A 19,722-nucleotide genomic window follows, 5' to 3' on the forward strand; every position below is an offset into this window, starting at 1 on the left:
TTTGCAGCCAAAGATGGAGAACCTCTATACAGTCAGCAAAAACAAGACCAGGAGCTGACTGTGGCTCAGATCATGATCTCCTTATTGCCAAATTCAGACTTAAATGGAAGCAGAATCTCTTTACTTCAATATTCCTAGAAATACCTATGGCTTGATTTAGAATTTGGGAGACAGATTTCTTTTATTTAGCATTTTTCCTGTTTGTTATAATTTCTTTAAGAAATCTATAGACATTCATACAATTGTTTTTCTCTGGATACTTTCAACAATTTTCTTCTCTTTAGTTTTCAGCTCTTTGATTATATATGTCTAAGCATAAATTTCTTTATCTTTTTGAGGGTATTCTGAGTTTCTTGAATCTGTAGCTTTATCTCTCTGTTGTATTTGGGAAGCTCAAATATTTTCTTGTGCTCTGCATGGTTTTGCTTCTCCTTCTGGGATAATAATGACACAAATGGTAGATGTTAGAAATTATTCCAAAGATCTGTTAACATCTGTTCAGTTTTTTCTTTTTTTTGTTCAGTTTTTTCAATCTTTGTTCTCTCTGTAGTTTATCTTGCATACTTTCTATTTATCTGTGTTACTGACTCTTCTGCAATTTCTATTCTGCAATGGAGTCCAGCCAGTGGTTTTCTCCTAGTTCTGCTGCTAAGTTATTTCAGTCATGTCTGACTCTGCGCAACCCTACAGACGGCAGCCCACCAGGCTCCCCCATCCCTGGGATTCTCCAGGAAAGAACACTGGAGTGGGTTGCCATTTCCTTATCCAATGCATGAAAGTGAAAATTCAAAGTGAAGTCACTCAGTCGTGTCTGACTCTTAGAGATTCCATGGACTGCAGCCCACCAGGCTCCTCTGTCCATGGGAACCTCCAGGCAAGAGTACTAGAGTGGGGTGCCATTGTCTTCTCCATTTTCCTAGTGCTAAATGATCTATTTATTTCTTCTTCTATATATTTCAGTTATTTGCTGATATTTTCTTTCCCTTTCTTACTTGAATATTCACATTTGTCAGAATATTTTTATAGTAGCTCTTTAAACTGTGATTCTTGATATTGTGTCATGTTAATGTCATCATCTTTTGACTATTCACATATGAGTTGATGTTTTCCTTGTTACCTATATCCTGGGTAATTTTCAGTTTTATCCTAAGGATATTGAACATTATTATTGAGAATATGGGTCATATATCCAGCTTATGAAGGATCATTTAATTTCTGGAACAAGAAGTCAACTCATTTGGAGTTAAGTCACTGTATTTGACCAGCCTTCTGTGACATGTGGATTGAATGCCAATTCCTTTTTCAAACTCTTTGCAATGCTATTCAAATGTGTCTTACCTGTGCACCACTCAGTTATGAGTCTAGAAATGGGGTCATTGTCTTTAATAAAATTCCATTCTAAATGTCTTCAGTGTATAGTATAGCAGGAGATAAACGTATCTGAATGTGACCCTAGGGATTCATTAAAAAATGTGTTAGTTTTCAGAGCAGCTTCCTCTGTATGATCTCCGCAGTACTTTCCAGTTCTCTCATGATCCCTTTCTGTTTGTTTTACCAGCCAGAAGAAAGCCTGGGATTTGTTTCTTTCATCCTGGAGTTCTTTTTGTGAATTTCATCCATGTCTACGCATGTGGTGGGAGGAGCAGTGGAACTTGACCTTACCCTCTTGAGACAACAATTACTTCAATCAAGAGGTGAATGTGTCCCTCTAGATTTTAGTTGACTGCAGAGCCTTCCTGCTATGACTGCTGCTACCAAAAAACCATTTTCTTCCTCCTGAATTCTAAACTAGAGAGCTTTCCTGGGGTTCCCTGTGTCCTTGCTAATACCCACTTCCATGTTTCAGTGTATCTTGAGTCTAGGTCAGAGCATACTGGAGGAAACTCACCACCAGTTCAGTGATATTTTGAATTCTGGTCGTCTTCTTCAATCTACCTGCCATTATCTTCTTTTGAGTCCTCAAAGTGCTTCTCTGTGCAAACAGTAAGACCTAATAGCTTATTCTACTTTATCTAAAACTAGAAATATTGGATTGATGATTTTGAATTCACAGTAAAAATGGAGTCAAAGCCATGACTCTATTTTCAGTGAAGAAAAATGTGGCTGGCATAATTGTGTAACAAGAAGATTCACGTGATCAGACAAGAATATTTTCTTGCTGAGTAAACCAGGGTGTCAATGTACATGTGTGGCATTATATAAATATGGTATAACTTTTTTCTACTTTAATATTTGTTCCAGTATTACATACTTTTGTAGCTAGTATCTGTGTGAGTTATAAAATGAATTAATGCATTTCCATTAATTTTAAAAAAAATACATAATCCCCTTCATGTCTCTTCATCTCTTCCTGTGCTATTTTGACTAGATATTTTGACAGTTGTCAATACCCTTTATGAAAATACTTCCAATATTATCTCGTCAATTGATTCTATTTATCCAACCCTAAAGAATTATTTGTTCACTGTGCAGGGCAAAAAAAGAACAACAGATTGATTTTTCACAGTAATTTTCATGTTTCTTTTCTGAGATCACTCCTCAGTACAAACAGTTTTGCTCAAAATATATGTGCTGTTGCCAATAACATTTGGGAGAAGCTCCATCCTGTCAGAGAAATTCCTATTATGTTACCCACTGTCAACTCAGTTTTATTATTGCTTGAACACTGGAGCCACCTAATGTAACTGCTTTTGAACACTGTTACTTTTATGGGAAAAAAAAAAAGTCCCTTGGTGTTCACTTCATCTGTGTGTTCTATCCTTACATCCAAACTTTTGCTTTCTACATTAGGAACATTCTAGAATTATCTCTATTTTGTCTCCTGTACCCAAACATAACATTGAGGCTTTTAGGAAGGATTGGGAGGAGAGTTCCCTGGTTACTTTCAGCCTTCTGTCTAGCAAGCAGTCTTTTATTACCATATGCAAATAAAGAGAAAAAGGTTAACAGCTAGCCACAGGGAAGTCTAAAAATGAGGTATATGGTTTTTTGTTCCTTTCTTTGTAATATTAAGTCAAGGAATTGTTAGGAATGTACCTGTTCTAAGGGGGGTGGAGCAGGGATAGCAAGGGAGGCAGGAGAGAGTGAAGGAATGAGAATGAATGAATGAGAATATCTGACTGATCAAGACCAGGTCACACCTGTATAGATGAGAAAATACACTAACAGGTCTGACTGACTAGGTATAGAACGTGAAAGGGCATCAACCTGGATACATACTCAACCACTTTTTAATGTATGTTGTGAGTCAGAATGAATGGGATGTCACAAGAGTCAAGACATCAATGAGAGCTCTGTTCTCTTGGTAAGGATGCTGTATGTTTCCTGTCCTGAATTTTCTCTTCAATGTGGTAAACTCAGCACTGGCTAAAACCTATTAAGCTCTGGCAGTTTGATTCTCAAACTAAACCCAGGATTATTGCTGCTAATAACACAGAATAGCTATTTAAACAGTTTTATTTTCACAGCTAAGTTCCTCATTTAATTCTATTTTTCATAGAGGTATGCATTCATAGAGGTATGCAGAACAAGAGGATGAGCTGTTTATTATTTTGTTTCTAATTTACCTGGGAATTATGTTTGGTTTTGAGAAAACCCTGTTGAATAACACTCAGTGTATATTTGTCAACACTTCCATGTTGTGTTCTTCTCAATATGGAAAAAGCAAGTTATCGTCAAAATGAGTTGCCTGAAACTCAGTAGTCATGGAAATGGATGTGTTGTGGGTCTCATTTCAAAATTATCTTGCCAGTGCTTTGGTAACTAATATTTTCCAGTAGTACTTAAAATTGTAGCTAAAAATTTAAATATCTTAAAATAAAACTTGTTCTCTTATAATTCTTTGCTATTGTAAATTGCTGGTTTCTATCTCATGATACTATGCATGGTCTTAATTTTTCCAACATGAATAATCACTAATCAATCTTGAATTTAACAAGAGCTATACAATTTAGATAGCATAACCAACTCAATGGACATGCGTTTGAGCAAACTCTGGGAGACAGTGAAAGATAGAGGAGCCTGGCATTGTTGCATGGGGTTGCAAAGAGTCAACATGAATGAACAACAACAAAATACACTTTAGAAAGAAACTTGCAGCACTAATGCCTGCAATGTGGAGAATCAGGAATTCAGATACATCCCCTATTCACAGAAAATACTCAGATGCAGGAAAACCATAACATAATACATGGTAATTAATGGTAGAGTTCAATAGAAAATACATGAAACTTCTGGGGATAGAGAAAATTAAGATAAAGTTAAAGCTTAAAAAAAATTTTTTTTAAATAGAATTGATGCCAGTTTAACTCAAAAGGTTAAGATAGTAATAGGAATTGGGAATTTCAGAAGATTTGTAATGAACAGACCTAGGGGAAATGAGAGATTAGAGCTTATACTGGTACAAAATGGACTCTGACCTCCAGATGCATAAGTAAGACCAGGGCACTTATGTGTTACAGTTTCAATGAAGGTGTAAATGGGGAGGAGGGGGTGCGGTGGGGATTGTCTAGAAAATGATTCAATGAAGAAAACTCTTAGTTTCTGTTCCTTTTCTATGTCCTCTAGGCAAGAGTCTTCTAGGCCTTCCTGTTGTCTCATATTGCTGGGTTTTGAATTTACATTCCCCCGTAAATCTGAGCCACCACCACTCTCCAATTTGAGAAATGAAAGTGTTTTCAGACTGGAGGCACACTGCTGCTGCTGCTGCTGCTAAGTCGCTTCAGGCATGTCTGACTCTGTGCGGCCTCATAGACGGCAGCTCACCAGGCTCCGCCGTCCCTGGGATTCTCCAGGCAAGAGCACTGAGTGGGTTGCCATTTCCTTCTCCAATGCATGAAAGTGAAAAGTCAAAATGAAGTCGCTCAGTCGTGTCCAACTGAGCGTGTCCATCTTAGCGACCCCATGGACTGCAGCCTACCAGGCTCCTCCTTCCATGGGATTTTCCAGGCAAGAGTACTGGAGTGGGGTGCCATTGCCTACTCCAGGCGGCACACTGAAGGTGTGCTAATAACACACTATTTGACATACTGTGACATCATTCAGAACCAAATTAAAATATATTTCTGGAGAAAAACATAATCCAAGTCATTCAAGATTGCCCAGTGGTAGCCTGTTAAACATGAATTTGCAATGTGAAGTTGCCAAATACAGGAGAAAAAAATTCATTGTAATTGAAAGTACTAGCAGAAGAAATTTACCAAGAGATTCATCTCCTTGACATAGATACACACACTAACTCAGTCCAGGGAAACCTCAGACTATCAGAGACAAAGAGAAGATCTAAAAGAAGCCAAAGATCAAAGCCAGATTATCTACAAGGAAGACTAAATTAAACAGCACGTTTTCTAGTGTTTATAATGACATCATAGACAATGCAATATTCTTTCCAATGTGCTAGGAAGAAATATCTATCTTTCTAGACTTATGAACTGAGAACAAATATGAGAGAAATGTACCTTCAGATAATACTACTTAGAGATTTTACCATCAAAAAACAAGAATAAACATTTTAAAGAATGAAACTATCCCAGATGAAAAATCTGAGAAGAAGGAATGATGAGAGCAGAATGTTAAGTATTTAACTAAAATGAAAGAAACACCATCTATATAATGCAAGAATAATAATATTTCATTTGTGGTGTTAACAATGACATAAGGAAGTTCTAGTACAGCAAGTAACACTAACTTATAATCAGGGTTTCTGATGTTAATAAAAGTATTTCAAACTTGCTTGATTCAAGACAATGGTAAATAAATTTTTAACTTCAGATATTATTTTGGTAAGCTTGATAAGCCTGGATATAAAATATCAAGACCAACAATACACACAGAGAACAGAATGCTTAATTCTCAAAGCAACAAAATAAAACTAGAGAGTATTCAAAACTTAGGTTTTAGTAAGCAACTTAGAAGAGGGAGTACAGGAGTTTTGATTGCTGGGAAGAGAGAGAGAGACAGAGAAGAGGAAGAAGAAGAAAAAGGACAGAGAAAGAGAAAGACTGAATCCTGACTCCTAGCCCCTGTCCTCAACTCATCTTTGCGAATGTGCTCAAAATGCAGCTATTTCTAACTTACAAAGCACTTTTTCTCCTTTTTTAATGAGACGACAGAGGCACAGAAACATTCCCCATATAATCAAAATATTTAAAATAAACTAAATAAAAATGTATTCCCTAGAGGCTAATAAAATTCTAATTTGGTAGTATTTAAGAGACTGTTTTAAAGGTAGTATTGCTATTTGTGATACATCTGTACTTATTTTACACTTTTGGTCTTCAAATATTGAAAATAAAATCTGGGAGCCAAAGGAGTTATATGTTATCATTTCCTTGTAAGACTAATAAAAATACAGTTGAAAACTCAAAAATAGAGATCGGTAGTGTTGAAATAAATTTTTCCTATGATTAGATCCACTGTACTGAAAATTCATATTCTGCATTAATTTCCACACCTGAACTGTGTATGCATATTTTTGCAACCTCTAAAGATATAAAACAAATTAAATTCACTGAATTCATAGTCTACACCAGACAATGCCATAGACCCATATCTGTCATTTTATTTAGTCTCCATAGCAAGTTTAAAGTATTATTCCCACGTTGCCTATGAGGATATCTATTCAGATTACAAGTGTCTTGTCAGACTGGTAGAGCCAGGATTCACAACTAGATCTTTCTGAATCCAAAGCCTTTGCCTTAATTAACTACAACTCAGTACTTCAATAGAAACAGTTAAACAGTCAATACTAAACAGAAAGTAACAAATTCCCCTATTTCATTAAATTCTGTTAATGATGTTACAGTAAAGAGAATTCCCCTAAACCATTTCCCCTTATCTGTTAAAACTGTTGTTGTTGTTTAGTTGCTCAGTTATGTCCACCTCTTTTGCAACCCCACGGACTGTAGCCCACCAGGCTCCTTTGTCCATGGGATTTCCCAAGTCAAGAATACTGGAGAGTTGCCATTTCCTTCTCCAGGGATCTTCCTGACCCAGGGGTTGAACACATGTCTCCTGCTTCACAGATGGACTCTTTTCCACTGAGCCACCAGGGAAGCCCCCTATTTAAACTGTATTCATACAATTTATCTTATTTCTCCAAGAATGACTGTTCTGGTCAACATATGGAAATTTGCTAAGAAAGGGTTCCCATTTAAATTTAATGTATGCATTTCAATATGCATGGCTCAAACATGTCTCATATAGATGAGAATTTTAAGAACACAACTTCTGCAGAAACTCTTAAAAAACACCACCAGGAACCTGTGGAGTTTGTGTTAAGAAAAGTAGAGCTGCACACTTGGAGCCCTGGAAAGGGGGCGGGCTCCATGTGAATTTAAAAGGCAACCAACAGGTTTTCTGTCATTTATTTGTGAGAGAACAGTCATTGGTTTGACATACTGAAGTCAGCTCAGGGTGAGGCGGCTTTATTCTATGACTATCAGACAGGAAAATTTATTCTCTATCCTCCTAATAAGGAGTCAAAGCAAACTCAGAGACTGGATAGAAATAACGGGCTGGACAGTGGTGTGGGGATTTCCAGGCACTGTTAACAAGAGGTAGGTTTCCTTCACTTATGAAACACTAAAAATTGTGTTTGAAATTCGACAAGTTTATGAATATTTACTTTTATTCACCTAGCTTTCCCAATGAAGGGGCTGATTACTCCCTAGAATCCTGTTTACAGGATTGTTTGCTTGAGTTTGACTCCGTTGCCTATAATATCGTCCCTTTGATCAAATACATAGCTAGACACTTTCAAGGTCTAGTCAATTATTAAGAAACTTAGTGTGCTACTACTTTATTAAAAATGAAAAAGAAAACAGAAAATGCAATGTTGACATCATTAGAAATTTATGATGTATTTAAGCATACACAGTTTTTTGTGTGTGCAAAATACTGAACCTATACCTGATTTTTACAAATGGTGCTGTTGGACGTCAAGAAAGATTAAAACAAAAGCCTTTTAGGTCCAGATCACAGCATGCAAAAAGAAACATCAAAGGGACAGGAGTCTGCCTTTTGAGGACAGACTTAAATGATGTAGACTGTGGACTGAAAAGATAAAAAAAAAACTGTGAAGTTGAAGAAGGAATGATTCTGCAATTATGGAGGCTAACAATATATTTTAAGCCAAATTCAGTAAAAAAGAATCTCTTTTGAACCCAGAGAAAAGAAAATTGAGGGCATAAGAGGAAATACTACTTAACACAGTATAATAATTTTACAAGGTTTACTTTTCTTGTCAGATTTTACATAGTCTGAATTTATAATGTATTAACAAGATTTAGGAAACATTTTGAATGGAAGTGGTAAAGAAGTAGTTTGAAAAAAATGGATAGTTTGAGAGTGCACTACTTAGTTTTAAGAGTAATATTCGGGGGGGGGGGGGGGGAAGCATTCTACAATCTAGGTCTTAGTGCCTACTAGAGGCAAAATTCTGACTTGGATAATCAACATGGTTTACAAGCACAATACTTCTTTCATATGCCATTATCATGTTATCATGGAATCCCGCTTAGCCACAAAAATGATTACGGAGAACATGCTCTCCCTATATATGGAGAGAACCTTTATTTTCATGTGAGAAAGTACTGATTAAATAAACTTCTTCAGACATACAGATGGCCAGAACACACATGAATAGGTGTCCAGCATCACTAATTATAAGAGAAATCCTAATCAAAACTACAATGATGTATCACTTCACACCTGTTAGAATGGCCATCAAAAATCTACCAACAATACATGCTTGAGAGGAAACAGAGAGAAGAGAACCCTCCTACACTGTTGGTAGAAATATAAATTGATATACCCACTGTTGAGAACAGTATGGAAGTTCCTTACAAAATGAACAATAGAGCTACCATATGACCCTGCAATCCCATTCTTGGCCATATATCCAGAGAAAACAATAATTTAAAAACATTTATGCACCCCAGTGTTCAGTGAAGCCCTATTTACGGTAGCCAGGACATGGAAGTAACTTAAACGTCCATCAACAGAGGAATGGATAAAGATGATGTGTATATATACAATGAAATATTGCTTAGTCATAACAAAGAACAAAATGATGCCATTTGCAGCAACATGGATGGACCTACAGATTGTCATACTGAGTGATATAAGTCAGATACAGAAAGACAAACATTTGTATTTGTCACTTAAGCAAAAATGTATAGTTCATATATTAAAAATTTCACCTGAGTCTTCCCAGTTTCCCTAGGTGTCCTAGCTTTGTTCTACCTCATTCTATGTCCTTTTCATGTGACACAGTTGCATAGTTTTTTCATACACGCACACACACACACACACTCCTTTTCATGATAATAAGCACAAAGATTTCCAGTGAACTTGCATTTTCACCCTAAAGCAGGATGGCCATTACATTTTCTGGGATTTATTGGACTATTATTAATATGGATTCAACCCAATACACTTTTTGGTCAATTATTTTTAAGCTATTCTTTTTTTAAGTCTGCAACAGGGTTAATTCCTTCCTACATCTTTCTTTTGACTAAATACAGATAATGTTAGAACTAGTCCTAGAAACAAATAGGTGAAGAATACAATTTACAAAGCAATTTTATATATATTAGCCTCTGTGACCCTAAATAGTCCCATTGGGACAAGCATTATTCACATGTTTATATTAGAATTAAGGAATACTGAAGTGTTTAAAATGACAGACCAGATTTCTAACTCTAAACCCTGTGGAAACACCTTACATTCCTCTATAAAGTATAGCAGGGATCCTGATGAATGGACAAGCACTTTGGTGAGGTCCTACATATTTTTGTACCAGTAAGTTAATTGTTTGCTCATTTATTTATTTGAAAAACATCCATTAATATTCTAAAATGTACAAAGCAGTGTAATCAACATTGGAGAAGCTGAAAAGATGATTTTTCACAGGGAAAATAGAGACAATTAAAATAACCCAACAGAAATGGGCAGAGTCTAGAAGTTACATGAGGATTGTTGTAGAAATTCAGAAAGAAGCATGAACAATTCAGCCTGGAGATTTTAGGAACGAATGCACTTAAATATTGAACTGGGCATAAATAAGAAAAATAAGAATGTACCACAAGAGTGTAAAAACCATGCCAGGAAAAAAGGATCAGTATGTTGGAAAAAAAGACATTTGTAATGTTTAGGGGAAATTTACAAGAAATTTTCCCTATATTAACCCCTTTTAGGAGTTGATATTTAATTTTTTTTTGAGACTGAAATACCATCTCTTTTCTGATTTTCACATTCAGCTGAGTCTCTGGCTTGTGAATTAATGAAATAGACTTTAGTCCCAGCCCTGTGTACACTCCAGGTATTGTCAATATTCTGTATTTCTAGACAAGCAAAAGAACATGGTGATATTTACTCATCAATGCTGTAGGGAATATGAAAAAAGTAAGTTCATATTCTGAGATCTTCTGAAAATAGGTATTGCAATATCTGGGTGATTTTTGGAGACCATCTATGTCTCAAGTATCCCCATGGGTACATTCCTCACTTCCTTCAGGTATCTATCTGCTATAATCCCCCATTTCTGTGAACTTGTTCTCTATTCCTCTTAAAATAGCAACACCAACATCCCATCTCATCCGAAACTTTCTATCTACATTATCTTGCCCATCTTCCTCATGGCATCTCGTCATTATCTGACATATATTAAACCATTTACTGGTTTCTGTTCTGCCCTTTCTCCACTAGAATAGAAGCTCCATGAGGCCAGAGAATTGGTCAGTTGTAACATGTATCTGTAGCAAATTGTACATTGCCTAACACAGTAATATTCAATAAATATTAATGAAATAATTAGGTTGGTGAATGGACATAAAAAATAAAATATCCTGGAAAATAAAGTTGTTGTTTTTTCAACAGTTAAATCAGGATCCTACATCAAATTTCAGGTGTAGAAAAGCCATCTTGAATTTCAGTCTTTCTCTACTCCATGATTATAAATATTGTCAAACAGAAAGAAACAAAGATCCTGATTAAGTTACAAGCATGCTGATGTTGTTTTAGTTGCTAAGTTGTATCCAACTCTTTGTAACCCAATGGACTGTAACCCACCAGGCTCCCCTGTCCATGGGATTCTCAAAGAAAAGATACTGGAGTGAGCTGCCATTTCCTTCTCTAGGGAATCTTACCGACCAAGGGATTGAACCAGGGCCTCCTGCATTGGTGGGTGGACTCTATACCACTAAGCCACAAGGGTCTTGACCAGTATGCAGGAGAGGAAGCAACATTTAGAACTGGACATGGAAAAACAGACTGGTTCAAAATTGAGAAAGTATTACATCAAGGCTGTATATTGTCAGCCTGTTTATTTAACATGTGCAGAGAACATCATGTGAAATGCTGGGCTGGATGAAGCACACGTTGGAATCAATATTTCAGGAGAAATATCAATAACCTCTAGATATACAGATGACACCACCCTTATGGAAGAAAGTGAAGAGGAACTAAAGAGTCTCTTGATGAAAGTGAAAGAGGATAGTGAAAAAATTGGCTTAAAACTCAACATTCAAAAATGAAGATCATGGCATCTGGTCCCATCACTTCATGGCAAATAGATGGGGAGACAATGGAAAGAATGAGAGACTTCATTTTGGGGGGCTCCAAAATCACTGCAGATGGTGAGTGCAGCCATGAAATTAAAAGGCGCTTGCTCCTTGGAAGAAAAGCTATGACCAACCTAGACAGCATATTAAAAAGCAGAGATATCACTTTGCCCACGAAGGTCCATCTAGTCAAAGCTATGGTTTTTCCAGTAGTCATGTATGGATGTGAGAGTTGGACTGTAAAGAAAGCTGAGTGCCAAGGAATTGATGCTTTTGAACTGTGGTGTTGGAGAAGACTCTTGAGAGCCCTTTGGACTGCAAGGAGGTCAAACCAGTCAGTCCTAAAGGAAATTAACCCTAAGTATTCATTGGAAGGACTTATGCTGAAGCTGAACTCCAATACTGTGGCCACCTGATTCAAGGAACTGACTCATTTGAAAAGACCCTGATGCTGAGAAAGAGAACAGATGACAGAGGATGAGATGGTTGGATGGCCTCACCAACTCAATGAATATGAGTTTGAGCAAGCTCCAGGAGTTGGTGATGGACAGGGAAGCCTGGCATGCGCAGTTCATGGAGTCACAAAAAGTCGGACACAACTGAGCCACTGAACTGAACTGCAGCCACCAGGAAAACCCACAAGTATGCTGACTTAAATACAAATAGTTGAGTTGATTAGAAAATAACTGATATATTAATATTAATAGCATTGTCCAGGAAATTTTACATAATTCTGACTAAACTTTAAATGGCTCCCCCAACATTTGCTTGTTAAAAAGCTGTTTCTAATGTTTCATTTGTTGAGTTTTTTTCAAGACTTTAAATGATATTGCCATGAAATACTATCAGTGCATTTGTCCACATAGGCATGATTAGCTTTCCAGAGGGCAGTTTCACAAACAGAATTAATTTTAGTCGATTTCACTTTCAAAGCCCCAATCATCATGAATCAAGTGAAATGGAATGCCTGCAGGAGCCCACCACCTATGACACAGAATGACCGCAAATTCTGAGCATATGCACTTTAAACAATTGGCTTTATATCATTATACTTTCTGTCTGGCTTTGAATGAGTTCTGCCCTGCAGGACTATTAGCAAACAACAAAAATGTTAGCAATTCACAAGCCAAGGGATAACTAACCTACTTAAGTATGTCTTCCCTTCAGACATATAAAAAATGCCAGCAGTTAAGCAAGTTGATGTATCAGCACGCCTTGTAAGGGAGGGATTTTTGCAAGAATATGCACTTATACTAAATATTACTGTTCCCATCACTGCCTGGAATTTATGTAATTTAATTAACTTAAGCTTCAGTGGCATTTTGGAATTGGAAAAGGTTCTGAAATAAGTATTGTATAGGATCTACTTACCATTCTATCATGGAAGAGAGATGCATAAATCTAAGGCTTTCAGTAAGATCATGCTTTAATATAAATTAGTTTGGAAAGTTTGAGACTGTTTAATAAGCTTGCTGCCTTTATATAACAAAGTCATAGTCATAATGTGTAAAATCTTTTGGATTGAACTCAGAATACACACATCCATTCATACATACATATATGTGGAGATATACATATATATAAATGCACACACATATATACACATATATGCATACACAAATGCCTAAACATGTATGTGTATGCCATGTGTTTACATTTTTTTCAGTATAATATATATATATAGAGAGAGAATGTGTGTATGTGAGTGTGTGTGAATGCTCTAATTCTTTGTGACCCCACGACTGTAGCCCATAAGGCATTTCAGTCCCTGAGATATCACTGGCAAGAATACTAGAGTGAGTTACCATGCCCTTCTCCAGGGATTCTTCCCAGCCCAGGAATCGAACTCACATGTCTTTCATATCCTTCATTGGCAGGTGGATTCCTTACCTGCAGATCCACCTGGGAAGCCCAATATATAGATAGACAAATTCAAGTATAAGTGTATAGTTACCCTGACCCATATCAAGAAACAGAAGTTGACATTCTCAAGAGTCCCTGTCAAATTCCTTTCTAGACAACAATCCCAGTAATGGTATCCACTGCTTGTACTTCTTACTATAGAGATTAGTTTTTTCTGTTTTTGTATAAAGTCCACGTTTGGAGCCATGATATTCTTTACAGGAAAGTGATGTAGTATGGACAAAGGTTGAGCTACATGGCCTGAGATGCTGTTATGATCCTTGAGATTATTATAAGAATAAATTTAGTTTATGTCAAAACACAACAAAATTGTATAAACAATCAAATGGAAGGTTTTATTATGACTCATTTTTCTTTTCCTTTCAATAGTCTCTCCAATAAGGCTAAGTAACTACTGCATCTGTTTTTCCTAAAACTCTTAATTATGGCTAATAAGCAAATACATAAAAAAAGATAATGATATCACACTCAGGTACACATACTCTCTGAAGTGAGAGACTGTTTCTTATTTATCTCTATTTTCCAGTGGTAAAAGGAAACTATTTGTGATAAAATGTAAGGAACTAAAAGCAAACAAACCCTAAGTGAATGAGTGACTGATTTAGAACACTGATGAGACACTATCAATTGCACCCCATCATGGCTGCTGCTGCTAAGTCACTTCAGTCGTGTCCGATTCTGTGTGACGCCACAGACGGCAGCCCACCAGGCTCCCCCGGCCCTGGGATTCTCCAGGCAAGAACACTGGAGTGGGTTGCCATTTCCTTCTCCAATGCATGAAAGTGAAAAGTGAAAGGGAAGTCACTCAGTCGTGTCTGACTCTTAGCGACCCCATGGACTGCAGCCCGCCAGGCTCCTCCATCCATGGGAGTTTCCAGGCAAGAGTACTGGAGTGGGTTGCCCTTGCCTTCACTGAAAAACACTCTAAGTAACTGTAAAAATTAGGCAACTAAAAAAGGACAGAGGAACCCGGCTCTGACAGCAAACACTGTAGCATAAATAACTTGTATTTCCCTGTGTTGGATTTAGGAAATTATACAGACCCTGGGTCAGGGCCAGGATTTTGGATTTTATGACTACCCCTTAGAATGGAAACCAGTACTTAGATTGGCAATTAACAATATCATCTATTCTATTAATAATGACATTTATTATGGACTAATTTATTTCTCACAGGTATTCCACAAGTAACAAAAGAGAATTAATATTAACTTTATCTGACATAGTAACTGTCAAACTGGGCCTTTATCAGGATAAATTTGGGGAACGTATGTGGCATTTTTAAAATGGCTTGAAGTAAACACTCCACTGTTGAATGATGAAAACCATTGCTCTCTGTAAGACAGAAAAAAAATGAGTGCTCTCCACTCATTAAAACAAATGGAGGTTCACATTTACAAGAGGCCAATCTCATAATCATACCATCTTACTACCCTATCTTAAAATGCACATGGCGTATCATGATGACATGCCTTGGTGAATCATGACAAAACAATTTCAGAAACAACTAAGTATATAAAAAGTCTCCTGATCGCAAATTCCCTCCAGACTCTAGCAATTCCAGTCACAAATTCACTCTCTCCCAGTCATTTGGTTGTTATTTGTACCAGTGGTCTCCTAAGAAAACCCGTTTCTCACCTTGGGAAATCCTTCATCCTCCTCTGAGCACTCTGCAAACTTCCCAGAGATGACAATCAAAAATCTGAATGCACTAAATCAATGAGAATTTCCAGAAAGATAAAAATGCACTATATCTGTGCTGAAAGAATAGTCACTAACCACATGGAACCAATGAGCACTTGACATGTGGCTGATGTGACTCAAAATCTGAATTTTTAATTTTAATTAACTTTAAATTTCAATAGTCACATGTAACCAGTCATTGGACAGTGAGACACTAAGTATATTAGAAATTAAAGTGAGCCTTATCCCCATTCTTATTGTTTGCTTTCATGGAAGTAACAAAACATTTCTAAATGGTCAAAAAGACAAATGTAAAGTTAAGATGGATTTGGGGATGCCGAGAACTAAAATGCTATTCATTTTCAATTGATTTCCACTTTTCAACTCCTCATATTAACAAAATCTTTTTCTTCTTGAAAGGATTACATTTCTTAAAGCATGTCCTATGCAGTTTAAATTTTGCAAATTTTAAGCCACAATCACTATTATTTTAGTGAATATATAGCATATATATTACAATATATGTATATATAATTAGAGTGATATCAATAGAATAAAAAAGTTTATCTAAGGATAATGATGTGAAGAGCCTACTCAATGGAAAACACTTTGATGCTGGGAAAGATTGAGGGCATGAAGAGAAGAGGGCAACAAAGGATGAAATGGTTGAGCAGACTCTACGAGATAGTGAAGGATAGAGAAGCCTGGTGTGCTACAGTCCATGGGGTCACAGAAAGTCAGACATGAGTTAGTGACTAAACAACAACAATGATATTAGAAAGTACATGTCACTTATCAGTATATTCCTTAATGGGAATCAGACAAGGGTACGTTTTGTTCTCACTGAGATCCATCTGTCTGTTTCATCTGACAGCCCACGTAATTGAGTCAGGTGACTATCACGTTAACCAGCATTAGATGTTTTGATTAGTCTGATAAATTCCAAAGTAGAGAAAACATTCAAGCTGCAGTGAGACAATGCAGAATGCGACAGGGCATGTGGAAGTTGTATGTATTTAATATTAAAATTAGAACTCTGGAGCGTTCAGACTTCTAAGTGAATTTTCAGCCTGAATAATCCATAACTGCTGCCTTGGATTAGTCCATCTAACTACATTAAGTTTCAAATGTCCCTTTTCATTTTACTCACCTATTGTAAGGTACGTCTGTAATGATTCAAGGTGGCATCATGATATTTTATCAACCATCTTATTATGGTACTTTTACCATCTGGAAATATCTTGATTATTCAATTAATAAATCTACTTGGAGTTCACTGCTCAATTACTGTTTGCCTAATTCTGTTACAGTTGCCATAACTGAAATGGGAGAAATATAAAGAGTGATTTCTTCTGCTCTCAGTGAACTTGTGATGTTATCTTAGAGACAAAATAAAACCTTTAAAAACTAGAGAAAAAGAATTTTTCTATGAGACCAAGAACTAAAGCTTTATTTTTCTGTCACTTTATTATCTCATGCTTATTTTGAATTCACAATTAGCACTCAAAGAATATATGTTGATACATGGTAAGTAAGAATTTAATGGTATGATGGTACCAGAAATGTCAACTTCATACAATATCACTAATATCACTCATATTTAGAAAGAAACACGAATAACACAACAAAATCTTGCACAGAATTTATTTGAGTAGGTTTGCGATGTTTGCTACCTTCTACAGCCTGATCTTCACCAAATTCCCAAAACTCATTTCCCATTCCATCCTCTACTTCCTACGCAATCTCAGATGGTGAAATCATGTCTGTGTGTCTGACTTACTCTTCCATATCAACCTGCTTCAATAAGTTTTGTTCACTAAACCTTAAATGTCTTATCTTCCAACATCCATTTAATATCATCTTTCAAATCCACATTCAAGGTGTAGATGACATATAAGGATCCAAATTCATGTGTCTCTGGTCTTTCTTAAGAGTGTAGTTTTTACAATTTTTATAATGGTCATTTCATTATTTTTTTCCCACTAGATTAGACAATTTGAGTGTAAGAAGTGTTACTGTTGTCTGTTTTTTTACCCATTATTCATTCACTTTATAGTTAAGGGCAATACAATACTGGGTAAAAATGGATCTAGTTTCTACTATAATGGAGCTTATAACTTAAAAGAGGCATTAATCAGATAACCAACACAAATAAGTGCATGATCATGAGGTATAATTAAATCATCTAAAAGAAAAAAGTTCTCAAAAAATAATAATAGCTCAGACTGGAAAGCTAAAACATTTGTTAAAGAATCTTTTTTTTCCCTCTAGGAAATGGCAACTCACTCCAGTATTCTTGCCTGGAGAATCCCATGGACAGAGGAGCCTGGTGGGCTACAGTCCACGGGGTCGCAAAGAGTCGGACGTGACTGAGCAACTTAACTTTCACTTTAACTTTCAATGCCTGAGAAGACAAGGCAGTCAAGGATTTTTATCTGAATTCTAATTTCAGTGAGAAGTGATTAGTCAAAAAGCAAGGGGTTAATAAAATACATTTTAAGAAGATTATGCTGGCTGCATAATGGTAAAAAATAAAACAGAGGTGAGGCTGATGCAAAATTGACCAAAGGAGGAAAAGTAGTTGATTATTTTAGCAACTGGAAAGAGAGAAGATGTTAGATTGAAATAGAATGTTGGTTGTGGACATGAAGGTAGAAACATAACTTTGAAAGGCAACAACGAAGCTTTCTGGTAGATGGGAAATGCTGGGCATCATGGCAGACACCATCTGCTACATGCCCAGCTTACCAATACCTTCTCATACCCAACACCCCAACATCTGCTCTTCACCCTACGTCTCAGCGTGTGCACCACCTCCCATGTTCCAATACTTTTCTACATCCAGCAACCCGTCATGGCCTGTACTCATAGCCCATTCCTCTTCAGCCATCTTCTTCCTTCCCAACAGGTTCTATCTTTTCCTGCTAATGACAGAGAGCAATGGATCTCGGAAAGGAACACATCTCTTGCTTCAGGCCCAGGGCATAGCCTGTCATTGTTTAATACTGATGACATTTAAATTATTTTTGGTTACTGATTGATACAGGGTGGCCATGGATAAAGTCTGAATACAAAGATACAGACAAATGCCAACTTGTTAGGGCCTCTAGGAAGGCATATGCTTTCCTAATATAACATGACCAACTCATCTAGCATGTTTCTTTCCCCCTTTTTTTGCCCTTTCACATTTATTTCAGTTTCCTATGATTGCTGTGACAGATGACCACAAGCTTGGTGCCTTAAAACAGCACACATTTATCATCTTACAGTTCTGGAGTTCAGAGGTCTGAAATGGCACTCACTGGGCTAAGATCATCTGGAGGTTCTAGGGAGAAGAGTGTGAGTGTGTGTGAGTGTGTGTGAGTGTGTGTGTGTGAGTGTGTTTTCCCACATCCATAGAAACCGCCACCCACATTTCCTTGATTCTTGGCCTCCTACCATCTTTAAACTCAGCATCTGCCAGGTGAATTGTTCTCACTCTTTATCACTTTCCTTCTATCACCTCCTCTCCTTCTGAATTGCTAGACTCCTTTTACTAATAAAGACTCTTCTGGTTATAGTCGGTTCACCCAGATAACCCAGGATCATCTCTCCATCTCAAAATCTTTATCTTGAAGTGAAGTGAAGTCGCTCAGTCGTGTCCAACTCTGCGACCCCGTGGACTGTAGCCTAGCAGGCTCCTCTGCCCATGGGATTTTCCAGGCAATAGTACTGGAGTGGATTGCCATTTCTTCTCCAGGGGATCTTCCCAACCCAAGGATCGAACCCAGGTCTCCCACATTGTAGACAGATGCTTTACCATCTGAGCCACCAGGGAAGTCCACATCTTTAACTTATTCCCATGTAAAAAGTCTTGTTTGCTATGCTAGACAGCATTTCATAGATTCTGAACATGAGGACATGACCATCTTTAGAGAGGGGTACTTTTATCTCTACCATAGTGTTTTCCATTCTCAGAATGAAACATGTGTGAGAATGCAATAGTCTGCCACAGCACAACAAGCACCATCCTCAAATGCAAGTACTATCTGGCCACCGGAAGGTTGTTCAGTTCAGTTGCTCAGTCATGTCCAACTCTTTGAGACCCCCATGGACTGCAGCACACCAGGCTTCCCTGTCCATCGCCAACTCCTGGAGTTTACTCAAACTCATGTTCATCGAGTCAGTGATGCCATCCAACCATCTCATCCTCTGTCATCCCCTTCTCCTCCCAGCAATCTTCCCAGCATCAGGGTCTTTTCTAGTTGAGTCAGTTCTTTGCATCAGGTGGCCAATGTATTTTGGAGCTTCAGCATCAGTCCTTCCAATGTATATGCAGGACTGATCTCCTTTAGGATAGACTGGTTGGATCTCCTTGCAGTCCAAGGGACTCTCAAGAGTCTTCTCCAACACCACAGTTCAAAACCATCAATTCTTCAGTGCTCAGCTTTGTTTATAGTCCAACTCTCACATCCACACCCAACTACTGGAAAAACCATAGCTTTGACTAGACAGAACTTTGTTGGTAAATTAAAGTCTCTGCTTTTTAATATGCTGTCTAGGTTGGTCATAGCTT

The 19,722-nt window shown here is 37.2% G+C and overlaps 1 protein-coding gene across 1 annotated transcript in view; it reads right to left on the bottom strand.

Annotated features, from left to right (window-relative positions):
• The window catches only part of GPC5 (glypican 5), a 1,547,826-nt gene that overhangs the window by 384,696 nt on the left and 1,143,408 nt on the right, over positions 1–19,722 (bottom strand). The gene's annotated exons all lie outside the window — the stretch shown is intronic.

Source organism: Bubalus bubalis, chromosome 13, assembly GCF_019923935.1.
Source record: "Bubalus bubalis isolate 160015118507 breed Murrah chromosome 13, NDDB_SH_1, whole genome shotgun sequence".
NCBI lineage: Eukaryota > Metazoa > Chordata > Mammalia > Artiodactyla > Bovidae > Bubalus > Bubalus bubalis.